This window comes from Paramormyrops kingsleyae, chromosome 22 (genome assembly GCF_048594095.1).
Source record: "Paramormyrops kingsleyae isolate MSU_618 chromosome 22, PKINGS_0.4, whole genome shotgun sequence".
In the NCBI taxonomy this organism is placed as follows: domain Eukaryota; kingdom Metazoa; phylum Chordata; class Actinopteri; order Osteoglossiformes; family Mormyridae; genus Paramormyrops; species Paramormyrops kingsleyae.
In genome coordinates this window covers 18,257,049-18,279,002 of record NC_132818.1, presented here as the reverse complement: position 1 = coordinate 18,279,002, position 21,954 = coordinate 18,257,049, and the positions used below count along the sequence as shown (strand labels likewise).

Sequence of the window (21,954 nt, the reverse complement as noted above, 5' to 3'; positions counted from 1 at the left end):
TGGAGCCACCATCCCTGTAGCCCCCACTCGCACGCAGGGCCTGTTGATTAAAATCAGAGCTAAAAGCTACTCAGCATGACGCGGCCGGGCGGAGACGAAAGCAGCCGTGGGCCATCGCGACGTGAAACGGGCCATTTGTGCTCAGTCACAGCACTGCCGGCAATGAAACTGTAGCACTTCACAACTGAGATCCAGTCAATATCCAATTGATTCTCGTAGCTGCAGAACCATTTAAAAGCCTTTATTTAATTATGAAGCTTAAGATTGGTAAATACCGCAGACTGTGACAGTAGCAGACAGTATTCAGGATCATGCATACATGGATCCATCCATCCAGCCAAACAGAGGAGCATTTTCACCGATACTGTGGTAGTTGTATTCCTCCCAGGAGCACCTGGGTCAGTCACACCTTCAGTCATTAAACTCAATAACAAGTCACCCTGCGGGGGGGAGGGGGGGGGGGCACCTATCGACACACACGCATAGCCTACTGATTGTGCATTATGCAGTCTTATTCATTTCAGAGCCGTTACTATGGAACTCCATGCAATATTCCCCCTGACATTTTTCGTATTGTTACTGTTTTTTATTGTCTATGAAGTATTGTTACAGTCTCAATGTCTAAATGTGTTTTTACTGTCTATGTGTGTGTATTGAGCTACTGTAAACCTGCAATTTCCTTTGGGATTAATAAAGTATCCATCCATCCATCCATCCATAAGAATGGCATATCCAGCACAATGATACTGTGATGTTTAAGTCTTTCCTAGGGGACACCTTGACCGGAATACCAGACGGTCTCGATACTCTAAAGTCAAGCCACTTAATGTTTTTTCAGAGGATTTATCAGCTGCCGCTGGACGGTAATTCATCAGGTGCACGCGGCTAACGATTATCTCCGGGCTGTCATTTATTTTTCCTTTGCACCTTTTGGTATAAAATATTGTGTGTGTCTTCATTCCTTTTCAGTGTATGGACACTAATCAGATATTACTGCGAGCAGCAAAAGGTGGTAGACAGGGGTAAACTGGAAGCATCTGTTACCTGTTCGGTGCGATACAAAAATAATGTGATTTATTGCATCAACCTCTACTTCGCTGTTAACTCTCCTCCCTTCCTCACAATTAACGCCGCTTTATTGCACACATATTTTAACCCAGGTCCCTTCCTGTGCTTATCCCCCACCCCAACTAAGCGGATTTGCATAGTATCAAGGACAAGGAGTTTACAGCCTTGGTATTAATCATCAGGGAAGATCTCCGAAAGATACTGGTTTCAAGTACATTTGAGACTTTGGGCAGTGGGAGGACTTCAGAGACATTGTTTCATTTAAGGGCCGGTGCAACCAATCTGGTGTTTGTGGGGGCCTGGGGGCCTCTAACAGCCGCGTGGCCAGAGCCAAGGATGTGCAAAGAGACTTTACTTACCTAGTGCCCCGAAGATCCATCAGTAGGTTGTGTCCGGAGAAGGCATGTAAAAGAGAGAGAGAATATCGTTGCACAGGAGGTGTGGAATAAATCCAGACACAGCAAAGTATGGAAGTAAATCTGCGTCATCACAATTTGAATTTTATATGCCACTGAAATTCTAACATTGAATATTTATGCATTGGAAATATGCATCGGAAATTCCATGGTCCGAATTCACATGCGAAAATACGAGGTTTAAAATACAAAGACAACATTTTAAAAGTTGCTCCAATTCGATGGTCCGAATGCACATACAAAAATACGATGATAAAAATACGAGCTATACATCCGGGATACCAAGGCTAAGCAATCGAATTTTTATTATCGTATTTTTGCATGTGAATTCGGACCATCGAATTGGAGCAACTTTTAAAATGTTGTCTTTGTATTTTAAACCTCGTATTTTCGCATGTGAATTCGGACCATGGAATTTCCGATGCATATTTCCAATGCATAAATATTCAATGTTAGAATTTCAGTGGCATATACAATTCAAATTGTGATGACGCAGATTTACTTACATACAAAGCAGCATCTAGCTAGAAATCTACCTGAAACTAGTGTAACATCCTCAGACATGCATCCGTTTCTGGGCCCAAACTAAAAGTCCATCTGAACTCTTGGGAACTTCATTAATTTCTCAGCTTCTGTACTTTTTGTTTTCTAATGCTATATAATTTATTCCTTTATGGAGCTTTTCATTCATATTACTTGCAATGTCCTGAAAGTTTATTTCTCTTTTAATCGAGTTTGAACCTACTTTTTAAAATGTGATTTTAAATTGCCCTTTATTCTATCATGTTTTTGTAACGCACTTTGAATTACCTCTGTATATTGAAATTGCAACACAAATAAACTCCCCTTGTCTAGGTGCATAATAATCACCCCAGTTCAATATGTAAGTTTGACATCCGGCTCTGTAATGACTGCCTGCTGGTGCCGGTTAGTAAATCAATACAGCCTGGGTAACCATGATTGCGTACACAAGGCAATTAACAGTAGGATAATAAGGAAGCTTTTGTGCTTTGATTTCATTCTGGGTTTGAACCAGCTGGCGCCAACAATGCTAACAACGCTAACAATTCAACAGTAAACAAAAATGAGAAAAAGGCAATAATAATGACAGGTTGAAGATGGCAAAGTCAACCATATGGAGTCTGATTCCAAGAAAAGGGGCTAGTTTTTCTTGACCCAGTCCTAGGGGACCCCAGACAGTCCGACATTTTTGCTCCCTCCCAGACAGTCCGACATTTTTGCTCCCTCCCAGACAGTCCGACATTTTTGCTCCCTCCCAGCTTCCAGCTGCCTGCACCAGGTATTCAGTGCCCTTGATTGTTTGGTTCAGGTGGGCTGGGAGCTCGGAGGGAGCAAAAATGTGGGCTGTCTGGGAGGGAGCAAAAATGTGGGCTGTCTGGGAGGGAGCAAAAATGTGGGCTGTCTTGGGAGGGAGCAAAAACGTGGGCTGTCTGGGAGGGAGCAAAAATGTGGGCTGTCTTGGGGTCCCCTAGGACTGGGCTGAGAAATACTGCGCTCGGGAAATGAACGACAGACAGAAAGGGTTTATTTTATTTTTGCAAAGAGTTAAGTGCACTTCCTTAGAGGGGATATAGAGGAGCAACACAGGTTTAGAGGCTTCCCCTTGACCCCCTTTTAGCTGTTGTTTGCACACAGCAAGCCCTCAGGGTGACCCCTGACCCATGTCAGGAGGGACACTATGAGCTACTTCAGCTTTTACAAACTGCTTTAAACCTGAATGGCTCCTGCGCTTGGCTAAATAGTTCAGTTCTTCTTGTACTTTGACTAGTTTGATTAATTGATTGAAAGACTCATCCAGCTGTTTCACGTTAACATTAGTGCCACGTGCATGATTATAGGAGACTGACCAATCAGCACGCAGCAAGAACTCAGTGCTAAAGTGAAATCCAGGTCCTGTTAACTGAAATGGTTGCAATGGAAGTTCACAAACCCCGTCGTAGCTCATAGTGTCCCACCTGACATGGATTAGGTCACCCTACAGCCCCTTGATCCCGGGGACACGTCACTATGACCTTGGCTGAACACCCGTGTGCCAGTGATTAGCGCCTTTTCATTCGCTGTTCATTACAAGCGGGGGGGGGGGGGGGTCAAACACTTAGACAGGTATTTATATCAAGGAGCCCTGGATCAGGAAAGCTGGTGGCAAAGACAGCAACGGCTACAGATCTGAAAACCTGCTGCTCTGCAATTGAGATGCTGTAACCACAACCTAAAGTAGAGCCACAACAGAGGCACCGGTGGTAGTGACACCTCTAGACCTTTAGTGGGCGCTATTCTCAGTATTAATCTGCACTGTCTACATACATGATAACTGAACCGTCATCCCAGTCTGTTAATGGTTCAGCAGAGTCGTAGTGGCCCGTTTGGTCTTATGTATGTCCCCGGCCATCGCGTGCATGCAGTCCGTGAGCCACACCCGATGCTGATGACCCCGTCCAAATGTCACGCACCTGAGAAACCTGTCAGATAATATCATCTTATCCTGATAAAGAGACAAAGAGGCATGCTAACAGTTTTTAATTGTTTTTCGAACTCTAATAGGCATCATTAATCATAGGTTATCACGAGGGAGGTGAATAATCTTTAATAAATGCCAAGACAAGGCACATCCTTCACCAGGGGGCTTTGCAATTTCCCCCCCCCCCCCCCCCACCACCCCTTCTCAGATTCTTCTTATTTGTTAATACATTATGTAACTGAAGTCCCCTGGAATTATTCTCATCATAGAAATAGACAAGCGGGTAGAGATGCAGCTGGTGTAGCTGGGCGGTCATGCCTCAGGACAGGGTGGCGGGGCCCAGGTGTCAAGCAGGGAGGGGGGTCAGTGTTTACAAGCTGACATGGGGCCAGGGACCATCTCAAACGAGCATCTGGTGCAACTGCTGGTGTGTCACACCAGAGTCAAGGGCTAAGTAGTGCTAGACATTAGGGAGTGGATTTCAGGACACTTGATGAGATGATCTATCGGCACCTGAATCGGAAGCTTCACACGCTGGCAGAACGGGTGACTTGCTGTGTGTTTTTTTTCCTTTTTAACAACCTGTCATGCTACAGACGGAACACCGGTGCTCATGCTATAGAATTCAGCAGTTAGCGAATCTCTGACTTGCACAGCAAACCGCTATCAAATGGGACATCACCTATACAATGGACACATCAGGATCCATCCCCGCCGCATTTTCCTGTTTGGCCAGCTGGTGTCGCTGTCCATCCCATTTTGTGTTCCTGTGTTCTTGTGTACTTCACAGGTCCTAGTGTGTTACCTTGATCCCCAACCTGCCATGTTATTGCAATAAAATTCAACTACAGAATTTTCCAGATATTCCTGTGCATACAAGCCTACCGGGGAAGAAATATGTTCAGCTCCATGAATGGCTATTTAGAGACACTGTTGCCATCAAACCAGAGACTTCAATTTCACTACTTCTCAAATGCAACATCCATTACAGGCTCCTCTGGGAATCCTGTGCGCCTACGTAGGTTCTCAGAAATGTCAGGCAGACTGAAAGGCTTCTGAAGTGGTTGCGTGTCTATGAAAAAAGGGACACTTGAAAACTTTTTTTCTTTTTTTAGAGATGTAACTGGTGGTCAGACTTTTTTTTTTTGGTCTAAAGGAGTACACCATCTACGACCCAAAAATGAGACGGAGCTGCTGGGGCGTCCTGCTAAATGTCACCATGGCCTCAGACAATCGTTTTATTAGTCTTCAGTCGCTTGGAGCACGACGTTGATCACTTTCGACCTGATAAAAGGGATAAAATGGACGAAAGTACACAAAGTGCTGAAGCCAGATGACTCTGAATATGGGCTCCTTCTGAGAATCATGTGTCTAATCAATAGCGCGAGAACATTCTGGTACAAGCCTTCAAGAGCACTTTGCATGAATAATAGCCTTGTAAACAAGTTCCCATAAATTGTTCGGAGAATTAAAAGGCACCCACTGTCAGAAGGGTGATATATTATCATTTAAAAACAATCCAGTCAAGTGATGGATACACAATAAATCCACCTGAAGACAGATCTTTGGGAGTAAGAGGCGAACAAAATGAACTGTGGGAAATCTTGGCATCTCGGTGAAGAGGGCCGCATTTAGATGGGGCAGAAGGAGGGAAAAGACAAAAACAATGAAAGTAAAATCACAGGTTCAACCGGAAGTAAAGAAATGTGATTAAGACTGTCGGCCATCGCATTGAAGTTTGAGTCTGACATGAAGAGGATTCTGGCCCAGGGTTATTGACAAAAGAAGCGAGTTGATAAACGACATATACTGATATACATCAAGACCGAGAATGGAACAAAATTGACAAGAATGATTATGGTCACCTGACCTATGTCACATGGGACACTGTGAGATAGGACAGAGTTTGTATGCTACCATTTAAATGAAAAAGACCTGGATTTCACTTTAGCACTGAGATCTTGCTGTGTGCTGATTGGTCAGTCTCCTATGATCATGCATGTGTCACTAATATTAATGTGAAACAGCTGGATGCGTCTTTCAATCAAGGAAACAAACCGGTCAAAGCACAAGAAGAACTGAACAATGTAGCCGAGCACAGGAGCCTTTCAGTTTTAAAAAAGTACCATAGCTCAGTGTCCCAGCTGACATGGATAAAGAGGTCACCCTAGACCAGGGGGCGGAGCCCTGTGTAGCTTAGTTCTTTCCCTGTTCCACCCCAAATGATTCAGCTCAAGAGCTGCGTGGTAATTAGCACAAGGAGGTGCAAGGAGTTGAATCAGGTGTGTTAAATGAAGGGAACCCAAAAATGTGCAGGGCTCCGGCCCCCCAGGACTGGAGTTTGACACCTCTGCCCTAGACCTGTGTTCAGCTGATTAAAGTTGTCATATAAACACATTCTGAGTTTCACTGGGAGACTGTAGTCGTCATGAGACGCCTTATGGCTGTAATGCCTGTACGTAATTTTGAAAACCTGTAAGGGGACAGAACATCACTAGCACTCTTAGAAGAGTGCAGCAGTGCATCACACAGCTGTTCCCCGTGGCACCACCACCTGCCCCCCTTGTGCGATATCACCAGAGCCGAGCCCAGCCTCATGACGGACTAAGCGAGCGTAAGCTGCTTTAATCCACTCCCTTCCTGTCACCACCCAAAAGGTGGTTCGCCAACCTCGCAGACTGCCCGGCCAACTGTGTCGTAAACGGGTAATCAATCTGCTGAAAAATGCCCCCGCTGGCAGTACTTCTTCCCCCCTGACTTGACAGTGGGGGGGACGGGGATACAGCGAGAGGGCTCTTGGAAATGAAGTGTGGCACTGTTTACGTAGAGGCCGAGCACAGCGGCCAGACGGTCGCTTTTAAAGACGACTATAAAAGGTAAAACCCTTTACAAATGGCTGGTGCATCAGATCGTTTCGTTTTACGAAGGACGGCCCCACGGAGCATGTGTGCAGGGAGTGCTTTGTTAGACAGATACTGTGCATTTAAGGCACACATACATGTCTTACGCATAAGGACATCAAAAATCCTGTAAATTAAGGGAATTCATCTGGGCTATTTAATATCATTTGGCTATTTAATATCATGTGGCTATTTAATATCTACATACTTGTAGAATATTATTACGAATGACTCTACAATATCAGCTCAATTAAGAATGTCCTTCCAAGGCACCATTTAATTTATTCTGCTAGCCTATTGTCATTGTTCCCAAGTAGTTTCCATCTGTGATTTGATCTTCTCAAAACCAGCAGATCTGTTCCCCTTATAAACTTTTTACACATGGATCACCAGGATTCCATTTCCTTTACGCTTAAATCTGAACAGATTCTGTGCTCAAGATGATGGATTTGGGGCTTAAGACTAACCAGATTCAGCAATTTTAACTCATCCTTGAGCAGCAGGCTTTTAACACAAGGAATAATTGCAGCTTTACACCTAAACGTCCTGGAACAAAGGAAGTCAATGGTGCCTTAGTTAGAATCCATCGCTTTAAGCTTGTGTGAAGGTCCGGTCTCGATGAGCGAGTGGAGGCCGGGAAGGAATGACTACTTGGAGCAGAAGAGCAAGCTGACTAACATCAACCAAAGAAAGGTTTTTGGAATGAGCAGAATGACAGCTGTCGAGGCACGGAGCTATTCTACAGACCCTGAGTCAGGTTTTTGGCTAATTTGTAGACTGTAAACCTCAGGAAAGTGACACACAAGGCACTGATGGATGTGTGTTCAGGTAGGATTTTTATATGCGGCTGAAAGGTAGGGTGGTTTAATTCAGCTGCTCAGATTTTTGCTAATTGCATTGCCATACATAGTGTTTTACTCAGAGGTCATAACCGCTACGTCACCCGCTGTGCATTGACTCCTCTTGTGTAACCATTTATCCTGAATAGGGCTATGGGAAGCTGTGGCTCATTCTGAAGCAGCAGGCAGGGGACACTCCGAATGGGAAGTCAGTCCAATGCACGGCACACACTCACTCACATGGTCACTGTACAGGGAACTTCAGAGGTACCAATTCACACAAGTGTAGGTTTTCTACCATAGGCAGAAATCTGTGCAGACACAGAGATGATGGGCAACCCTATAACACTGGAGATGTGTGTGTGGGTAGCCCATTGACCTTGGAACCGCAGAATTTTTTTTCTCCTTTCCTAGCTTTCATTGTCCCTTTTACCAGTTTCACATACAATTTTGTATAAATGACATAATAATTGATTTCCACACACTATTGTAACTTGGGGTGACTCTGTTGTGCAAGACACTATATAAAAATAAACTGAACTGAAGGTTGGTAAATCCTATGCTCCGGCCACTCAATAGTTACATATCTCTTACAGGCTCTTACAATAATTATGTTACAATAAGAAGTCACCTGACATTGGGGTTAAAAACACTAAAATATACATTAAATGGAGTAAACACCAGATTGTTGCAGTACTATGTTCTAGTGGGACTAGTGACCAGAGTGCACAAGTGAGAGTCACAAATGACTTGCTTATGGCTGCTGATGATGCTGCATATCCCTGCTGGTTCTGCTGGGTCTAAATGCAACATTTGATACTGTTGACCATGGTTTTTTATTGGCAAGCTAGAGTCGGTTGGTGTTAAGTGACAGGCACTCCCCTGCGTCTGCTCACATTTGTTCATGTTTGTTCATGTGAACAATGAATCCTCTGATTCCACCAGAGTGAGTCACGGTGTCCTGCAAGGTTCTGTCCTGGGCCCACTACTATTCACCTTACACATGCTGCTGGTGATATTATTCGAAAACACAGTGAAAGTTTTCATTGTTATGCAGACGACCCACAGCTGTACATATCCATTAAAAAGAAATAAGCTGTCACACTTGTCAAAGACTGAGAAATGCTTGGCTGAAGTTGGGAGCTGGATGGCCAGTAACTTCCTTCGGTTAAATCCTGACAAAACAGAGCTATTACTGCCGGGCCTGAAGGCAGCCCAGGGTGTTGTTGATATCATAAAGCCGGAAGGCTGCCTTGTCAATGTAACACAGTGGTTAAAAACCTTGGTGTCACTATCGACTCAGCCTTGTCTCTGGATGCTCACATAAATAACATGGTTAAAATAGCTTTCTGCCATCCGAGGAATATTGCAAAACTTAGAACACACGCCTCTAGACTGCACTACTGAAACACTTAGTTGGGTGCACCTCTGCATCACTAAATAAACTACAGTTGGTGCAGAGTGCTGCAGCAAGAATCCTAAGGAGGACTAGGAAACATGCGCATATCAGTCCTGTACTGGCCTCACTCCACTGGCTCCCAGTTAGGTATTGTATCGATTACAAGGTGCTACTGCTTACCCAGGGTTCGAGTTACACAGTGGCTTTTGGGGGAGCCCTATTTTTCAGTGCGCACCACGACTTCCCAAGTCACATGCACCGCATACATATAAGTGTGCGGCAGCGCGGTCAGTAACAGGGTTACTGCGAAAAACATTCTGCTATTACTGCAGGCAGTTAACACCGTCAGTGACATTTCATATAGGCACAACAGACACGGAATTTGTGTAAATTAGCGGAGACAGATGTTCGGAAAATAGAATGTAATGAAAAAAATAAATGCATGACATTGACATATTTATACTATTATTTTTATTTCATGAACCTTAATGTACGGAAAATAAAATATAATCTATAACACAAAAATGGGCAGTTTGTTAGAGCTCCCCCTAAAGGCCTTAGGGGACGCTATCAGGGGAGCTCCAGTCATTTTCAGCAGACTTGAGCTCGCTTTAGCTTCTCTGTAATTCGAACCATGTTCTTACCAATAAGGCACTGAACTGTCTGGCACAAGAGTAAATTAGCAGCTTATTGGTTCCATATAACCCCCCTCGTTTGCGTCACCCTCAAAGGGCGGGCGACCTGGCGGTGCCTAGAGAGGGACGATCTTCCTTTGGTTGCTGAGCATTCTGTCACGGTGCTCCGAAGTTATGGAATAGTCTACCAGCAAACGTCCGAGATTCAGACTCCCTCCCGAGATTTAAGTCAAGGCTAAGAACTTGCTTAGCATATGGTGACAAAGCTGACAGTTACGTCTCAGCCCCAGCTTAGGGTTAGAGTCTGTAAGACAGAGTTGGTTGGGGATCAGTGTCATTGGTTTTGGATGAACTGGGCGTCCAGTTCTGTCACTCTGGATTCACCTGTCCCTCGTGTTGCTGGAGTGCTGGCGCTCAGGGACCCCTCATGCCTGCCTTCCCCCCCGCCCCCTCGCTGATTAAGCCGCCATAGTTAATTAGACCTGTCAGAGCCTCCATACTGCACTACAAAATACCTCATATAATTTCAACTATTAGTCACACAGTTATATTAATGTACTGTTGAGTTCTCTGTCTGGGAGGTCCTGATGGGGGGCAGTTCCCTCACCTGCCTGCCCTCCCAGCCTGGCTACACATCTGCCATCTTGGCCTGTTTGCTGCAGCTTCCTCACCTGCCTGTCCCGACATCAGCGGGACCTTCCGCTCTTAAACCTGGACCACACACAGTTTTACTTTATAAATCGTGACTTTGCTATTTTGGACTTCGTCTGCCGGCCCCGGGAAGTTGGCCTTCCCCTTTGAGTCCGGATCCTCCCAAGGTTTCTTCCTACTAGAGAGTTTTTCCTTGCCACTGTCGCCTCTGGATTGCTCACTTTGGGCTTTGGGCCGGGATAATGTAAAGCGCTTTGAGACAATGCAATGTTGTGAAAATGCACTGTAGAAATAAATTGAATTGAAATTAATTGATTAACATGTTTCTATTGATGATACAAAGCCAACATACCGGGAAAGAACTATTGTTAGTATAGATAGTCAGAGAACTGAGTTCCATCTCCTACATTTTCATATATAACATGAGTAAGCAGGGTATGCACAGCTAATTATGCATGGGTCTTTATTCCTATATAGACATGTTTGTTTTTTGCCAGGATTCTAAGCAGGCCTAGTTTTTTATTGACTTGTTTTGTTGCACAAGATGCCTTAAGGGGTGCCCTCAAACAAAATTCGTCTAAAAAAAAAAACAAAACAAGAAATATCCGATTCGCATGAGCAGACTATTCCTAATCTATTTTACTCTAAATAAATATTTCACTGAAGTTATTTTGTGCCGTAAATTTCGGCAAATTCTGCCCAGTCGCGCTGTGTAAATATCTCCCAACACCGATAGCGCGTTTTAATTATTTTACCTTTTAGCGCCGCTAATCCGATCGGAGCTGGCAGGCGCGCCGCTTGGCGGACTCGTCCTGGACGCCGTAACTCCGGCTTTCGGCTCGTCTTTCAGGCCAGCATGCTAATACCGGGCTCATTGCTCAGGGGGTAAATATTCAATGTTCAATTACGCCAGCCCGCATTACCTACTCTGCCATTTCTCCCCTCTGTGTGCATTAATCTAATCCCAGCCTTCACAGCTCCGAGCCTCTCTTGATTTTTATTTAAAAACACGGAGTAGCTTTAAATATATATTTTTCGTGCCGCCCTTTTTGGTCCTCATTATTAGAAATGAACTAATGCTCGGACACGGCGAGCTATTCCTCAAGGGGGATTACCGTGTTGACGTAGCATCTCCTCTGATCTTCTTGGCTTTGACGTACGCATTCGCGCCGCTCCTTCGTATCGCCCCCACTGAGATGCTTCTGGAACAGCACCAGCAGGGGGACTCTGGAGCTCAGGAGCGGCTCACCATATCTAAGGCATATTGATCCAAATGGGAACAGGCTTTAAATGGCTCTACACCTCATCCTCATGATCACCAATGAGTTTTCAAAATTTAACTGACTGCTTCAGCCAGCAGGTGAAGTTCGGCGTTTATTACCCGTTTGCTCATAACTTCACACTGTTTCTTTCTCTGTTTGTTTTTTTCTATTTAAATTGATTAAAAAAAAAAAACCCTTGACAGTTAGCCAGTAGCACTGAGCAGCAATCATTCTGACATGGTGCCCGTAGATGTAGTGACCTAATAGGCTTAACCTTCACTGTGCAGGCACAGAAGACAATGTTCTGCAGAGACCTAACTGTGGGCAGGATTAAAGGGCTATACATCAGTCTGCTCCAGCTGAAAGCTGACTGATATACAGCCCCAGTGGCCTAATGGATAAGGCACTGGCCTCCTAAGCCAGGGATTGTGGGTTCGAGTCCCACCTGGGGTGGGTAATTTTCGAATAATTTAATCTAAAATTTACTGGCCAACCAACAGTTTCAGGGCTACCTAGCTTATCTTTCACGGGAGTTCCTTAAACTAAAACTAGTTGTGTCAGTATATGCATGCCAGTCGTGCATCGGGTTCCACCAATCAGATAACAGTGGGAGGGTCCATCCCAAGGACTTGTGCGACGCACCGCATGACCGAGATGAGAGTCCTGCAAAACGACGGTTTCTGTATCCCACTTCCTAAGCCTCTGCTTCTGCCAGCGCGGCACCATGGGATGAGTGATAAGCAGCGTGAGCCAAATTATAAATGTCACACGAAGAGGGGTCATCAGAGTACATTGCTGGCTTGCTGGACGGCAGTACGACGGTGCGTCTGTGGCGGTCGGGAACTCCCTGAAGCCCACAGAGCTCACTGATAACAGGCATCCCGGGCATTGAGAATAAGCAGCAACTGAGTCAGGGGTTTCTGACCCGACGAGGAAAATTACCCCGAAAGCCAATGATGCAATAAGAATCTTTTTGCTTGGCACTTAAATATTTAACATCGTTCTTCCCTTTCATTATTTCACTTTGATGGCGAATGGCTTGATTCAATTAAAGTGTTAATGAACCCGATAATTGAGTAAAATTATATGTTTTACTCCTAAACACTTTAATTTTTAATGAGCCCAGATCGTCGATCGGGTTTTCAATCCATTCCCTTCAATTACCTCCATTATAAAATGCCGATCAATTCAGGGCTTCTATTACAACCAAATCGATGTCACTTAGCCAAGCATAAAACAGCATCATTTCCTCCCAGTTTTGCACAAATTGACAGAAGTCCTGCATAATGCTGGTCACAAGGTTCAGTAGCTCAGACACTGACAACAATACAGTTTGGTGCACAGCCAATGGCACACAACGCCTGTGTTCTGAAAGGGCCCAGTGCTAAGTGGAAGGACATGATGTCATTGTGATGATCAAAGTGGCGCCCTCTCATGGCTGAACAGGGCATCACACCGTGTCATTAAACCAGGGCACTGTGCTCGGAAACCAGTCAGACTGAAAAGGTTTGTGAGCACTGCCCTCGTAAATCATAGGGAGTGGAGTAATGGCAGCAGGGGCTTTGCATGAGCGGGAGACGGCAAGCCAATGGAACTGATGGGATACCGACATCCGCTGCTGGGGGGAGGGGGGGGGAGACCCACCGGCCTCATCGTGCAGCGTACCGTGGCAGAAGCGGGGCGACTGCCAGACAGAGAATCCGCTCGATGGGAGGCCGCCGTCCGCGCCAGCCGGGCAGATGGCAGGGTTTACAGGCTGGCAGGGACGGAGAGGCCAGGGGGAACGCTGGAACACAGGCACACGCATGCGGGCACACGCGCTGCCATATTGCCTGTGTGAAGAGCTATATGCGCAAATATGTCCACAATCTGTTATGTCCTCCTGCTGAATTAAGGAGAAAAAAAAACAGATCTGTTTACACAGCTCTAGATTACAGTGGCTTACCTAAATTAAACCCCTTTGCTGCAGAAGACATCCCAACAAAATCCCTAGATGAAAAACAACCCTGCTAGATTGCAGGTGTTTGTGATGAAAGTGAAAGGTTAGAGCAAAGATTTCAAAACAGAGTACTACAGACACAGAACCTGTCAGAAGCCCATGGCTGGATACACAAATCTTTATTCTGGCACCAATTAAATGTGATGTGTCACTTTGTAGCGTCGTAAGTTCACAGAAAAGTGATTCTACATTTCTTTTAACAGCTCTGTGAGTAACAGCCTGAATACAGCGTGGAAAAATGACACAAGGTGCAAAAAAACTGCTGTGAAGGAAGACACAGGCCACAGGAAACCATAGTGAAGAAAAGCACAGGCCACAGGGAACCATAGTGAAGAAAAGCACAGGTCACAGGGAACTGCAGTGAAGAAAAGCACAGGCCACAGGAAACCATAGTGAAGAAAAGCACAGGCCATAGGGAACTGCAGTGAAGAAAGACACAGGCCATATGAAACTGCAGTGAAGAAAGACAGGCCACAGGAAACCATAGTGAAGAAAAGCACAGGCCACAGGGAACCATAGTGAAGAAAAGCACAGGTCACAGGGAACTGCAGTGAAGAAAAGCACAGGCCACAGGAAACCATAGTGAAGAAAAGCACAGGCCACAGGGAACTGCAGTGAAGAAAGACACAGGCCATATGAAACTGCAGTGAAGAAAGACAGGCCACAGGAAACCATAGTGAAGAAAAGCACAGGCCACAGGGAACCATAGTGAAGAAAAGCACAGGTCACAGGGAACTGCAGTGAAGAAAGACACAGGCCATATGAAACTGCAGTGAAGAAAGACACAGGCCACAGGAAACCATAGTGAAGAAAAGCACAGGCCATAGGAAACTGCAGTGAAGAAAGACACAGGCCACAGGAAACCATAGTGAAGAAAAGCACAGGCCACAGGGAACTGCAGTGAAGAAAGACACAGGCCATATGAAACTTCAGTGAAGAAAGACACAGGCCACAGGAAACCATAGTGAAGAAAAGCACAGGCCACAGGAAACCATAGTGAAGAAAAGCACAGGCCATAGGAAACTGCAGTGAAGAAAGACACAGGCCACAGGAAACCATAGTGAAGAAAAGCACAGGCCACAGGGAACTGCAGTGAAGAAAGACACAGGCCATAGTGAACTATAGTGAAGAAAGACACAGGCCACAGGAAACCATAGTGAAGAAAAGCACAGGCCACAGGGAACTGCAGTGAAGAAAGACACAGGCCATAGGGAACTACAATGAAGAAAGACACAGGCCACAGAAAACCATAGCGAAGAAAAGCACAGGCCACAGGGAACTGCAGTGAAGAAAGACACAGGCCATAGGGAACTACAATGAAGAAAGACACAGGCCACAGAAAACCATAGTGAAGAAAAGCACAGGCCACAGGAAACTGCAGTGAAGAAAGACACAGGCCACAGAAAACCATAGCGAAGAAAAGCACAGGCCACAGGAAACTGCAGTGAAGAAAGACACAGGCCATATGAAACTGCAGTGAAGAAAGACACAGGCCACAGGAAACCATAGTGAAGAAAAGCACAGGCCATAGGAAACTGCAGTGAAGAAAGACACAGGCCACAGGGAACTGCAGTGAAGAAAGACACAGGCCATAGGAAAACGCAGTGGTCATGGGAAACAGGAGTAATAATTGAGAGTTAAAAAAAAATGATTTAATATTTGTCAAAAGTTGCAAAATTCCTGAACAGATCAAATTCCTGGATACACCAGTGTATCCAATATGCTCTGAAAGGCACATGACTAACAGGGTTCCAGGCAGCTCTGATCAAGATGGCTTAGGTTCAACCTGGAAAGCAAATGACTGTTTAAATTTATTTTCAGAAAAAGCCGCCCCCATTTCGAAATGAGAGAAGAGCTCCTCGTTTGGTACCTGCATGTAAGCACATTTATATAGCTCAAATTAGTGCAATTATTCCTCTCTCACTCACGGATACATTGCATGTATTATTTATAAAGCCACTTAATGTGCAGTCATGATGATTAATACAGGCTGCTTTGTTCTTCTGGTTAATTTTTCAGCAGAATCATATTACACACCGAGATAACGACATGAATATGATTTTTTCACGCTCAGTGGTTACAAGTATAGAGTTGGGGATAAGTCAGGTAACTGGGTTTATTTATATTAATGAGGTCTGCCTCCATGTGTTTATTTGTGTGCCCTGTGTTGTGTTGTGTTGCCAGTGCCAAGATTGTTAAGTCCATGTATGGCTTCGATCGTCTATTCAGTCCCAATAACGTAAGTCCTGGCTTTTCGTCTGTGTTGGTCTCTATTAAATTGGCAAGCGTGCAAAGATAACACTAATAATTTAAAATAATGATGACGATAATAATATAAAATAACAGAAAGTGCCATCCATGACAGATATAACTCACATTTAGTCCGTGCAGCGGGGACAGGAGGTGACAGGGCACGAGCTAAGCGAGCTAAGCCGGCTGTGATCACGAGCGTAACTCCATCGTCACGCCGGCTGTGATCACGAGCGTAACTCCATCGTCACGCTCAAAGGCTGTTCAGGCCCCGGTCCGTCTTTTTTTCCGGAACTTTAGCTGCCGGGTTGTGCTAATGGTGTTTACCCTTTGCCAATATATTTTTGACCCAGATATTTAAAAATGGATATTTTTGGTATTTTAATGACATCATGTGTGTTTGTGATCTTTATTACACATTGTCATTCCAGCTCCTTGCAGTGTATGAAATTCAGTAGTAGTAGTAGTAGTAGTAGTAGTAGTAGTAGTAGTAGTGCCATTTTACAATAAGGCCTGCTTTTGCCACTTATAAATGGTAGTAACTTGTTAATAAAATAAAACTTGTTTTTAATTGTCTATTAATGATTTACAAAGTGTTACAGCCTAATTAATAACCAGATTATAAACCATTCATAAACCAGTTATAAAGGTATTGTAAGCTATATAGTAAAGAGGTACTATGTTGTTGTTGCTGCTGCTCTTGCTGTTGTTGTTTTTACAGTTATTATGATTTAAAGTTTATGAAGATAGAAGCAGGAAAACAGACAAAAAACATTCAAGAAAAAAAACATCCTCTTATGAGGATTTCTGCGGGCCGTGGCTGTCGACAGGTGCCATCTCTCGGGGCTGTAGCCCCAAGAATTTTTAAGCCTAGGCCCGAGTATTTTAGCCCTGATGCCAATTATCCTCCTTCAAAACAAAAGTCAAGCCCCAAGTAAAGCGGGCTGTGCCTCTGGATGGACACAGCTGGACAGAGTGCAGGGAAGCGGAAGGGCAAGCCAGAGATGAAATCTGACCAGCTGGCGGGCCGAGAAAAGAGCGCATTAGGGATTCAGAGAAACGGCATTCAGATGGACAGCAAAGGCGGTTTCAGGTCCATTTCAGGGGAGCTGGAGGTGACACCCAGCCAGCGGGTCAAGCTAAAGCCAGTAGTTTCAGTGAAAGGTTTCCGCCGCCCAGTGGGGCTGCCAAAAAGCGCCCGAAGCCTGGGCTCCTCGTCTCCCGCAGCCCTTCAGCAAATTAGAGCTGCATCACGTAATTAGTTTTCTGACATTATAAAGAACCAGTGATGCACATAGAAGACTAATGTAAACCGAAGGACTCAACTGTGGTAGATTGAGATCTGATGGGATTTTAATTTCTCCTATTTTGCTGTAAATAAACATTATCTACGGAATACAGCAGCGAGAATGATAACCAGAACTTAAATGGGACTCATGCAAAAGAAGGACTGGGACACTATTTAGTCTTTATAAGGAGTCTTCAGTCTTAAAAGCAAGAGTGTGCAAGGCATGACCCAGGTACAAAGAGAGTAACAGAGAAGGTCGACCCCGATGACTATGGTGTGAGCGAGAATTCAGGATCACAAGACACAAAGAGAACTTTCTGGGGACATTTTTATTTTTTTTTTTACACAAAGGGTGCAGGAAATTTGGAATAATCCTCCTGTTAGCAAAGCTTAGTCAGGCATTAAATTCTAGCCGTCATTTAATATATTTATAACATCACTTTCACTTCACCCAAACTAAATATATCTTGGGATTTTATTTTTTTGGGGCGGAGGTGAGTGAATAATGATATTAATGTATTTATAATATTCCCTGAATGGTGACACAATGTGAAAAGACCTTGACTAGTGATGTCACCCCGCGCTCAATTAAATGGCCACCATTGTCACCCCAGTTCATTTCACTCTGTAATGAAAAGAGTAAAACTTCTCATACGTGAAGTTCCTGCACAGAAGAGGAAGGTCCCATTTGAAATTCTGTCCTTCTCCCCCCCCTCCAGGCCTTGTGTTCATTAGGACGTCAGCATTATGTATTTATTCACTGTGGAACCATTTTTTTTTTTTTAAACATGTAGATGCGTCACACCTGCAGGGTCGGGGGTTCGAATCCCGTCTCTGCTATATGCATGTCTATGTGTGTGTGTGTGTGTGTGTGTGTGTGTGTGGTGTGAATGCAATCAAAAAAGTAAAAATACCAAAAGTCTCGTACTTTGTTTGGTGACTTATGGTTAAGGTTTGGGCTGGGTGGGGGTTAAGGTCGTCATGCTGGGATTAGAGTTTTCCCCATAGAAATGAACGTCGAGTTCTCACAAAGGTATAATTACAGACTTGTGTGTGAGTAGGTGCCTGATGATGGATTAGCATCCCATTCAGGGTGCACCCTCTGCTTCCCGGGATACACTCCAGACCCCCCCGTGACCCTGAAACACAGCTGTGAGAAGATGGATGGGTGAATTTCTCCACCTCATCTGAGTTTGCGCCAGGCATCCTGATTCCCTCCCACATGTGCTGAATTAAGTGAGCCGGTGCTTCTGCGTAATGCCTGCTGTGTGTGGGAGTGCAGACGGTGATGGACCGGCGGCTCATCGCGGCTGCGTCTTGCCTCGTGCCCTGAGCTCAGGCCCAGGGCTGCACTACAAGCCTGCAATAGATAAGCAGTCATAGGAACAGCAGAAGCACCATTAGAGACGTAGGAATAGGAGAAGCAAAGTCTTTACTGGGGGAGTGATATTTATGAACATTAAAATTAATTAGTGTACATGTGCCCGAACGATGCCCCTGGGAAAAACAAACAAACAAATAAAAATGTAAACAGAAAATACCTTTTGTGAGAAGTGTTTGATTGATGAACCGGCTTCCTTGTCTCTCTCTAATTCTGCCTGCATTTGAGAGCCGGGCTCCTGCGTCGAGGGAAACTCGCTTCCGGCAATCACGCGCATACGGAAAGCTGCAATGCACACATCTCTCTCTATCCCTGTTTCTCTCGCTCTCTCCCCGCCTCTGACACACAAGGACCTGATGCAGGCCCATGGCCAAATCTCTCCGGCTGTTTAGGATTCATCCGGCACGTTAAACTCCCGCCGTCGTTTCCTATAAACAAATGCAGTCTCTTTCACTCCCCACGCTGCTATCGTTTTTAAAAATGAACAGTGCTCGACGATAATATTTGTATTGGAGGGTGTTTCAGGGGGCGGTTATTTTAGCACATTCAGATTTCTCTCCAGACAGTGATGGTAAGTCTGACAGTAATATTCATCACGCTGGGCTTGAGTATTATTCAGTATTATTAGTGTTACGATAGCTAGGCTAAATTAGCATGTTACTATACTGGGATATTCTTTAATAAAAATGTAAAGAGGAGCAATACAACATCTGATATCAAGACAGAAAATAACACAACCTCCTCCAGCTGGTGAATCCATAAACTAAAAGCAGAGGAGGAGATTTCAGGTCCAGGGAGTATAAATCCAGACCAAGACTATGTTTCAACCAACCAGTATCTATGACTGTGACTCTTTATGCTCAACTGGTTGGTTGAAAGAAAATCTTGGTCCGGATTTATACTCCCTGGACCTAGAATCTCCACCTCCGTCTTAAAGTTACTGGCTCCAGTACTTGCTATAATGAATTGAAGCTAGTTAGCTTTAGCCTTGTTCCAATAAAACATCCAGCTGAATAAACACATTTTCATGTGAATTTAAGATATTTAAAAATGTAACATTTACTGAATGTGATCAAAGTACCTTACATTTCACAGATGCTTTTATCCAAAACAATGTACATTTGTTGAGAAGGCAGGGTCAGTCAGTCCTTGAAGCAACTAGGGTTGGGCTCAAAGCCCAACAATAAAATCAGTCTGCCAACCATAGGATTTGGACCAATAACCTCCTGATTACAGGTATAGCATCCTAACCTACTGAGCTACACATCTTCCCCATAACTTATCCTTACAACAGAGCATCACTAAGAATATTTTAGCAAGTAACAGTTCCATTTGAGTATCATAACTACTAGAAATTGTTAACAAAAAAGCCAGTTAATAAGAGCTAATGCAGCATGATGACTGAAGCCAAACCGGTCACGGTCATCTGTTCTTGCATAAGTTTCCTCCCATAATCCTTAGCAGGTTAGGTAGTTAGGGACCCAAATTGACTGAAAATGAATGTAAACGACAAAAAAAGGCAAACCTACATGTTAAGCTGGAAGTAGTTGCCAGGATACAAACAACAAAAAAGAATAAATTAAAGATAGATGGACAAATAAATAACTGAATAAACTACGGCCCTTGTCACACATGGGGATGTGATATTCACACTTCAGCCTGTTTTCACAGTGCAACCTTGAACTAAACTCAATGACAAACAACTAAATAGGGTCTTCAGCAGCTTAATGGAAGACCTTTTGCAAGTATCTCATGAATACTGATTAATAGCCCCCATTCAGAACCCCTAAGCAATTTAAAAAATATCACAACTTCAAGCAAAGACAGGGGAGGTGAAAAAAAAACAACAAAACATTGCAGAATGTAAATTTGTTTAAATGAACCATGTAGTTTGCCGTTAAGCATTCGCTGGGAGGCGTCCAGACTAATTCCTGACAATAAATGTGGGTCCACCAACATAAGCAGAAACCTCACAGCCTTACAGAAAGCCCAAGAGCAAGCAATTCGCTGTGCCTTGATGGATTGGCTCGTCGCTTTTAGAGGCAGTTAAAATCGCGGGTACGGGGAGGAAATTGTCAGCATTGCGATTAATTTTTTGTTCATCTGGAAAAGATGCATCACAAGGAACCTCCAGGCCGAAGAGAAATGGATAAAAATGCTTCAACGTGCACACAGGTACATCAAATAACAAATGCTGCGTTCCTCATATTCTTCGGCACACGCAGGCTGAACTATACAAATGTGTTCAGAGCCAAAGCGTTCCACCTGCTCCTGTTGGCTTAATGGCCAACGTGAAATAAGTTACATTTTGGGGTCCCGTTTTGCACCAGCTCTTCAGAATCCTCCATAATCTCAAAGGCCAAGCCTGCATGAGGAAGGCGGGGTTTTTCACATCAGCACTGACGGGAGTGGTCAACGCTCGGCCGTCAACGTCACACGGAGAAGGCGCGCAATCGAGTTTGCAGTGTGACACATCATATTTCATATGGAAGACTTATGACCACATTACGGGACCAAAGAAACCCCATCCGGCTTTTTATACGTATAATGCAGCTTTCTTGCGAGAGTTCCAGGCCGCATTGTGTACGCTTCAGGCTGATTTCAGTAGCTCTGGCCAATCAGCATCCAACCCTCAGGCTGGCCCAGACTTTGGAGGGAGAAACAGCTGGATTGAAATTGCAGCACATCCAGATGAATATCCATGTGTTCCCTCCACCGAAAGCCAAATCCAAAAATCATTTGATACTTAGATACGGGCGAAAATGCACGTAGTGAACGTGAAAGCATGTATGGGGAGATGCTGGAGATGGCAATGCTGAGCCCTAAGGGGTTATCTGACCTCCCGTAATCTACGCCGCTCATCGGGATGCTTGGCTTGTGAGCTGCGGTTCTCCTCGTCCGCCTCCCTGGCGAGTCGGCCTGCAGTTCAGCCCAGACTGCATTGTTTTCTGATGGATTGAACCAATAATATGTGCCGACTCGCACTGGGAACACAGGTAGCGTTACCGGACGTCGTTTCATTTAGATAAACTTGGCGAAAGCTTGGAGCTCGAAGCAACAGCGGGTCATGCAGGATATATTTTTTGTCGTTTTTTATTTTGAAATTTGAACATGTGACAGGTGTATTATTCCTGCGTCCGTGAGCATCGTGTCGGCAGACTTACGTCTCACCAGTGAAAAGGTCTCGTGAAAAAATGCCGACAGGCATCACGGACGATGAACGCAACCTCTCTCCCCCCCGCGGACCCTCTCAGCATGATGATGGCATCTACACTGTGCACTCTGCAGGTGAGCGCTCAGAGGGGCGAGACTCCCTCATGCACCCTGCCGAAAATCTCCAGACCCCCCCCCCCCCCACGGCAGGGCTTCCAGGGGAAAGCCCAGTGA

At 44.8% G+C, this 21,954-nt stretch overlaps 1 protein-coding gene and 1 non-coding gene across 3 annotated transcripts in view; one reads left to right on the top strand and one right to left on the bottom strand.

Moving 5' to 3' along the window:
* The window catches only part of asic2 (acid-sensing (proton-gated) ion channel 2), a 224,700-nt gene that overhangs the window by 144,103 nt on the left and 58,643 nt on the right, over window positions 1-21,954 (bottom strand). The window lies entirely within an intron of this gene.
* On the top strand, window positions 12,030-12,102 carry trnar-ccu (transfer RNA arginine (anticodon CCU)). Its single transcript has one exon. It is a non-coding gene; the product is annotated as a tRNA-Arg (tRNA).